A 7,284-nucleotide genomic window follows, 5' to 3' on the forward strand; every position below is an offset into this window, starting at 1 on the left:
GATTGTATCTACTATAACTTGTTAAGCAGACATTCGTCTTAATTTAATTAAACCATATTATTTCAAAAACCCTAGTATGTTTAAACAATTTAGGAAAATATCTATCACTAGCAAATAAACGTAGGAAAGATTTGTTATCAAATCCTAATTAAAATATGTTCATTTTCAACTTATTAGATTAATGATATATTATTTGTTCTTTAAAATTGTTGTAAGATTTATTTTTGTTGACTGTATATGTTTGTGAAGAGAGTAAGTACTTTTTTTGTAGAATGGATGATGAATTATGTAAGAGTGGGTGCCTTTGTCCTTAAATGTATGTACAAATGTATATTATGTTATCCAATAAGTTGTAAAACTGACGGAATAAAGAATTTGAATTGAATTGAATAACTTAGTTAGGTCTACGTGTACAACTACATGGATTTTGGAGTTGTTTACTGTTAGGGGTCAATATACAGGAAAACCTTAATACTAGCCTACTCGTTATAAGATTCATATGCGTACTCATTTTCAGATATTAATGTTTCAAATCTGAATGTTGTTATTGACATGAATTCATTTTTCCTAGGAAATGAAAATTAAACTTGTCAGTATAATAACTATAATGTTTAAAATTGTGAAAAAATACATTTAATCTTCTTAATGTGATATTGTAATCACTATCACCATCAAGTATATACCGTATTGATACAACTATTGTATAAAAACTGGGATTCGTTACGACCAGATCATACCCTTTCTCAATTTATGTAACGGTATTGTGTAGAGGGCCTTTGTAATGTTGACATATCTCTGCCCAAACCGTTTTCTTCGATAATACTGCAAACTACGCTGATATCAGGAAACGTTCGCTGTAGTTTAACTACCGATTCCGTCGTATACATGTCAAGACTGCGAAAACAATAATTTGGCTTTAATGTGAAGTTAAAGATGGAACGTATGACCATAGATGGTAGCCGGTGATAGCAAAAATATACTAGGCAAGTTCAGCACATGAATACTTGTACACAAAGGCGAACAAACACGTACTAGGCCAATATTTCGCATACAGTATCAATATTTGAGAAGCTCATCGTATGTGACGACATTGTAAGGTATGACGACTGAAGACTTCTTACTCAAAATCGATAAAATCAAAGCAAAACCTCAACACGCTGTTAAGATAAGGCGTTTCAAAAGGGTAAGCGTCTTTTGCTTCAACGTCCACACATTATATAGCTCTGTCGTAAGGAGATGTTTTTTTCGCTATCACAACAAGTTTATATCGCGTTTCTAGAATACAAATCGATATGGAATTGTAACGTGAACGTGAACCTTTACATTATCCCGAGGTTCTCGATGACAAACGTCTTAATTAAGTATGCTTCGTAATAGCTATCCTTCTGATGTTGATCGGTGCTCAATGGAACGATTCTGAATTTGAAGAAAGATTTCGCTGTCGTATTATGAGAGCACGCTTTTGCAAAGAAACCAGATAGCTGACACAAATAGATGGCTTCGAATTATGGTGAAGAGTATTAAGTTAAGCTCATAACCAATCGGAAGTCGTGGATGAACTTGTGAAATCTTGAGTAGTTTGACATTTAAGGAAGGAGGTCGAGAGGCAACAAGAGATAGAAAATATCCGACTTGGTTATTTTCACTGAAATTTAATTCTGTTACTTGGTCAAAGGACATCTCATACATAGGTATATTTAAACATTAGCCCGGTGAAATCAACCATAACTGTCGTCCTGCTATATAATGTATCTTCTTAGTTTGATATTTTTTCGAAATAAAGTATTGTATTCGAGTGCAATATGTACCAATATGGATTATGATATCTTAAATCGTTAAACTGCATTGTAACGTTTCGCAGAATGTTATCGTTTTTAACATTTTGAGCGGTTTAAACATTTTAACAGTTGGATCATGTGAATATTGCAAACCTTTGAGCTGGTATCGGACTAGTTCATGGTCGCAGTGTTATTTGTGTTACACAGAATATTTTAATGCCTATTGACTGTATTGATCACCGCTGGAATATTTAATAGTTTCTTTCAGTAGTTTTCGTCGCAATGGTTAACTCTTTGCATATCAGGTAAATAACTTCCTCTCATTTTTATTCTGTATATGTAGGAACGATTTCCTCGACTCATGTTTTGATTTTAACATATTTTATTGTATCATAGATATACGATGGGAATGGGGAGTAATTTTGCCATTTTCCGAGTTAAGTAAACACCCTTACAATAAATAAATGTTCGTGGTGAAACTTCTTACTGACTATTTGCCATTATTTTTCGTGATCAGTTTGTTAAGAGTTCGAAACCCACATTGGGCAGTTGCCTGGCACTGACCGTAGGCCGGTGGTTTTTCTCCGGGTACTCCGGCTTTTCTTGACCCTGGCTGTTAATAAGACGTTTAAACAAAATTAACGAATAATAATGTTACATTGTTCCGGTGCAGATCTCAATTCTGTCCATCATCAGCATCGAGTATATATACCAAGTCTATTTGTGGTTCACTAACCTTCAAGGTATTTCACACAAGAAGATTTATAAACGTATGGCAGAACACTATGGCTATGATATCATTTATAAACTGAAACATTGTTAAATCTGACTTCAGAATATTCTGAATATCCCTTTTTTGTTAAGTTCCACATACCATATCGGGAGAACCAATTAGATTGCGGTTTCGCGGTTGATAATAATTCCCATTGAAAAAGACGAACTGATCTTAAAACAACATATTTTTTATGTGGAATGTGATTTGGTTCAGGTTAATATTAAAAACAAAGATATTCTCATATGAACTTTTATAAACCATCCAACACTAGGAACGAGACTTGGTCCTTTACAGAGCATTCGATATAACTATTGTTTGATACAAATATAGCTAATATTCTTATTACATGTTATTTAAAAACCTAATACTGCACTCAGGACTGACATAACTGACATAAGTGACATAAATAATCGCTACTCATTATCTCAGAGTGTCACAGAGTCCATCCACTTAACGGAAACATCTACCTCATTATCTCAGATAGTCACAGAGTCCATCCACTTCACAGAAACATCTACCTCATTATCTCAGATAGTCACAGAGTCCATCCACTTCACGGAAACATCTACCTCATTATCTCAGATAGTCACAGAGTCAATTCACTTCACAGAAACATCTACCTCAGTATCTCAGATAGTCACAGAGTCCATCCACTTAACGGAACCATCTACCTCAGTATCTCAGATAGTCACAGAGTCCATCCACTTAACGGAAACATCTACCTCAGTATCTCAGATAGTCACAGAGTCCATCCACTTTACAGAAACATCTACCTCATTATCTCAGTGTCACAGGGTCCATTCACTTAACGGAAACATCTACCTCATTATCTCGGATAGTCATATAGTCCATCCACTTCACGGAAACATCTACCTCAGTATCTCAGATAGTCAGAGAGTCCATCCACTTCACGGAAACATCTACCCCATTATCTCAGATAGTCACAGAGTCCTACCACTTAACGGAAACATCTACCTCAGTATCTCAGATAGTCACAGAGTCCATCCACTTCACGGAAACATCTACCTCATTATCTCAGATAGTCACAGAGTCCATCAACGTCACAGAAACATATACCTCAGTATCTCAGATAGTCACAGAGTCCATCCACTTCACGGAAACATCTACCTCAGTATCTCAGATAGTCACAGAGTCCATCCACTTCACGGAAACATCTACCTCAGTATCTCAGATAGTCACAGAGTCCATCCACTTCACAGAAACATCTACCTCATTATCTCAGATAGTCACAGAGTCCATCCACTTAACGGAAACATCTACCTCATTATCTCAGATAGTCACAGAGTCAATTCACTTAACGGAAACATCTACCTCAGTATCTCAGATAGTCACAGAGTCCATCCACTTCACGGAAACATCTACCTCATTATCTCAGAGTGTCACAGCGTCCGTCCAGTTTACGGAAGCATCAACGTCACCCATTGACCTTAGTATGTAATTGGAAGGAGTAATGCCCGCGTCTTGGCTCGACTTAATGACCTCAATTTTTATTGGTGGAGCGATTTTTTTCACTTTTGTAAAAGGACACGGATTCGTTTATATAACGATAAATAAATCTTCACTTGCTTAATTCTGAAAACCATTATCATGATACCAGGTAAAGTAATTTCTTAAAATTTCGTTCGAATTAGAAATAGGAATAATTCATCAATTAATTTAATCAATGTCTCTTCGTTTTTTTTTTATTTCTGTATAACAGAATGACCCCTATATAAAGAAATAAAGAAACAAGAAGACAGTTTTTATCTAACTTGATGAACCCCTGTATATAGAAATAAAGAAACAAGAAGACACTTGTTATCTAACTTGACGACCCCCTGTATATAGGACAAAAAAGAAACAAGAGGTTACATGTTATCTAACTTGATGACCCCTGTATATAGAAATGAAGAAACAAGAAGACACATGTTATCTAACTGGATGACCCACTGTATATAGAAATAAAGAAACAAGAAGACACATGTTATCTAACTTGATGAACCCCTGTATATAGAAATGAAGAAACAAGATGACACTTGTTATTTAACGCGATGACCCCCTGTATATAGAAATAAAGAAACAAGAGGTTACATGTTATCTAACGCGATGACCCCCTGTATATAGAAATAAAGAAACAAGAAGACACATGTTATCTAACTTGATGAACCCCTATATATAGAAATGAAGAAACAAGATGACACTTGTTATTTAACTTGATGACCCCTTGCATATAGAAATAAAGAAACAAGAAGGCACTTGTTATTTAACTTGATGACCCCTGTATATAGAAATATAGAAACTAGAAGACACTTGTTATCTAACGTTATTTCGGGATGACTGGTATTCCATGATTCCTTTATGCGTTTCTCTGTAAATGACATTTGAGGTGTTATTTATAAGGCACAATTATGTACAATTTACACAGACAGTTCAAAACACTATACATGGAAGTGACAAAAGTTTGAGCACGTATCTTATACAATTGTACAGTCCACCTTACCGGTTTATGAATGATAGATGTGTATCCGATATTATTTAATATGTAGTTTATATATTTAAACTCATTCCTTCTAGCTTGTAATCTTACAGAGAAATATAAAGTTCTTTGAACATATTAAAGTAAACTATTCCAAAAGAATTGAATAGCAAAATTGCATAACATGAGCCTATATAGTACAATCGTAGAAAAATAAAACCATAAAGCAACTTTAAAAATATACTCTGATTTCTACAAGATTAATGTTTTGGTTTATTTGTGAAAATAGATCCAAAGTCCAAAATAATACATTCACATGTACGCCAATTGCAAAGAATCCTTTTGGTGCAAAACAACAAGATTTTGTTTGATTGTTTGTTTGTCGTGTCTATCGCCCTGTGACCTGCCAGGGTCATTTTGAGGTGGGGTTTCCTTGCAGTAGTTGTTGACTACTTCACTAAATACTTATGGGAGACTCGCCGCATGCCATCCATCCAGTGCACAACCACGACAGCACAGACCATGCAGTCCGTTTCGCAGATTCCCGCTAAAGAAACACAACTAATATGGGCCCCTTGCATTGCCATGCACCTCGGATCTTCACCTTAGATTCCGTGGCCGCCGCTCTCACCGACTGAGCTATCGCGACCTCACAATTGATCAAACGAGTGCAAATGTGAGGAACATTTAAATCATGTGCTCCTAGAAGTTCTCTTCATTGATAACATTTGTAATATTCATATACACATGAAAACGAAAAGAATGATGACCATAAATGATGATAATTAATCAAGTCAATTTTGCTCTGAATATATTCTTTCGTATATACACACGCATGACTTGTGTATGTCAAAATAAATTTCATGTAGAACTGACTAATAAATTTGGTGATAGCCGTTTTTATCAGCAAGACAGGAAATGTAATTGGCTTGTAGTATGATGGTAATGAAAACAGTCTTCGCTAGTAACAGGCATAAATGATTGACTGTTTCGTGTTTTTATTATATGTTATATGCATAATTTCATTTTAGCGACACCGACCTAGCTAATACAAACAGCAAAGCACTACTTACCTGTGTTCGCCTGTTGCTGCTATCCGCCGAGGGTTACACAACACAACAGACAATACAATCCAACCTGTCTACGTCGTGAATGATAGTATGTAGCGTGTGTTCGTTGAAGGAATATTTTGAGGAAACAGTCCATTTACAATAAAACCAACGCCCATTCCACACACTCGATTAAATGTAATTTGAACATCAATACAACTGTCGCATTTGACAAAACACTTAGTAAGCATGTCAAATCGTCACATTTAAATACAGAAGGGTGTTTTCTTGTAACCGTCAATCTTATGATCCAATGTTTTCACTTCTGTAGAGTCAGATAGAGGCTGCTAACAAGGTAATATCAAACATACCTACTGTCATAGATTCCTGGTCGATAATACACGTAAAACAATACATGACAATGCACTGCAAATCCCTCAATACATCACAAACACTGTACATATGGAATACGGTAAGCTTAACTGACCTTAATCAATCAGACTAGAAATAATATTTCTGTAACCATAGCAACGCGTTGCCTAAAATGATAATAATATATATTGTTAAGAATAATATCTAAAACATCAATAAAATATAGCTGTATGGATAAATGTTGGGGAGATGAGATATTTCTAATGTATATCTCTCGAGATAACAAGGCTTTGGTGTATCATTTACGCCAGTTGTCAACGTATTCATAATATTAAGCCTACAGCGGCCATGTAGGCATCGCCGTACAGGTATTACTGGTGACAGATCGACTGCATTCCGCCACTTACGATAATCAATCATTTTACTTAGTACACACATAACAGGATTTTTTATTTAAAAAACAAAAAATTAAAATAATGATTTTATGCACATGTTTTATTTTTTAAATGAAGTAACGCAATATATACAGGCTAAATACTCGACGATGCTTATTTCCCCATCCATTAGCCCAATGAAGTGACATTTGTAGAAATGCATGTAATAACACACCATTTAAAGATTGAAGAATGAAATATCTAAAATGAATTAGTCTTAACGATTACCCAATAATTTCATCATCATGCTCTTCTTTTGCGTAGTTAAATCTGACTATGATGTAATTAAATCAGGCAAGACGGATCGATCCATGTCTGTAGATATGGCACCAGACGGCCTCTCTTTACGCATGATATTCCACAGAATTCCTTAAAACCAACGTTTTATCGTTGGCTCGAC

The 7,284-nt window shown here is 35.2% G+C and overlaps 1 protein-coding gene across 1 annotated transcript in view; it reads right to left on the reverse strand.

Annotated features, from left to right (window-relative positions):
- LOC117317137 (solute carrier organic anion transporter family member 4C1-like) overlaps nt 1–6,426 on the reverse strand; it is a 54,687-nt gene extending 48,261 nt beyond the window's left edge. Inside the window, exon 1 of the mRNA XM_033871937.1 lies at nt 6,103–6,426. The gene's annotated coding sequence lies outside the window, so the exon portion shown is untranslated. The remainder of the gene's footprint in view (nt 1–6,102) is intronic.
- Between the last annotated feature and the right edge of the window lie 858 nt (nt 6,427–7,284).

Source organism: Pecten maximus, chromosome 18, assembly GCF_902652985.1.
Source record: "Pecten maximus chromosome 18, xPecMax1.1, whole genome shotgun sequence".
NCBI lineage: Eukaryota > Metazoa > Mollusca > Bivalvia > Pectinida > Pectinidae > Pecten > Pecten maximus.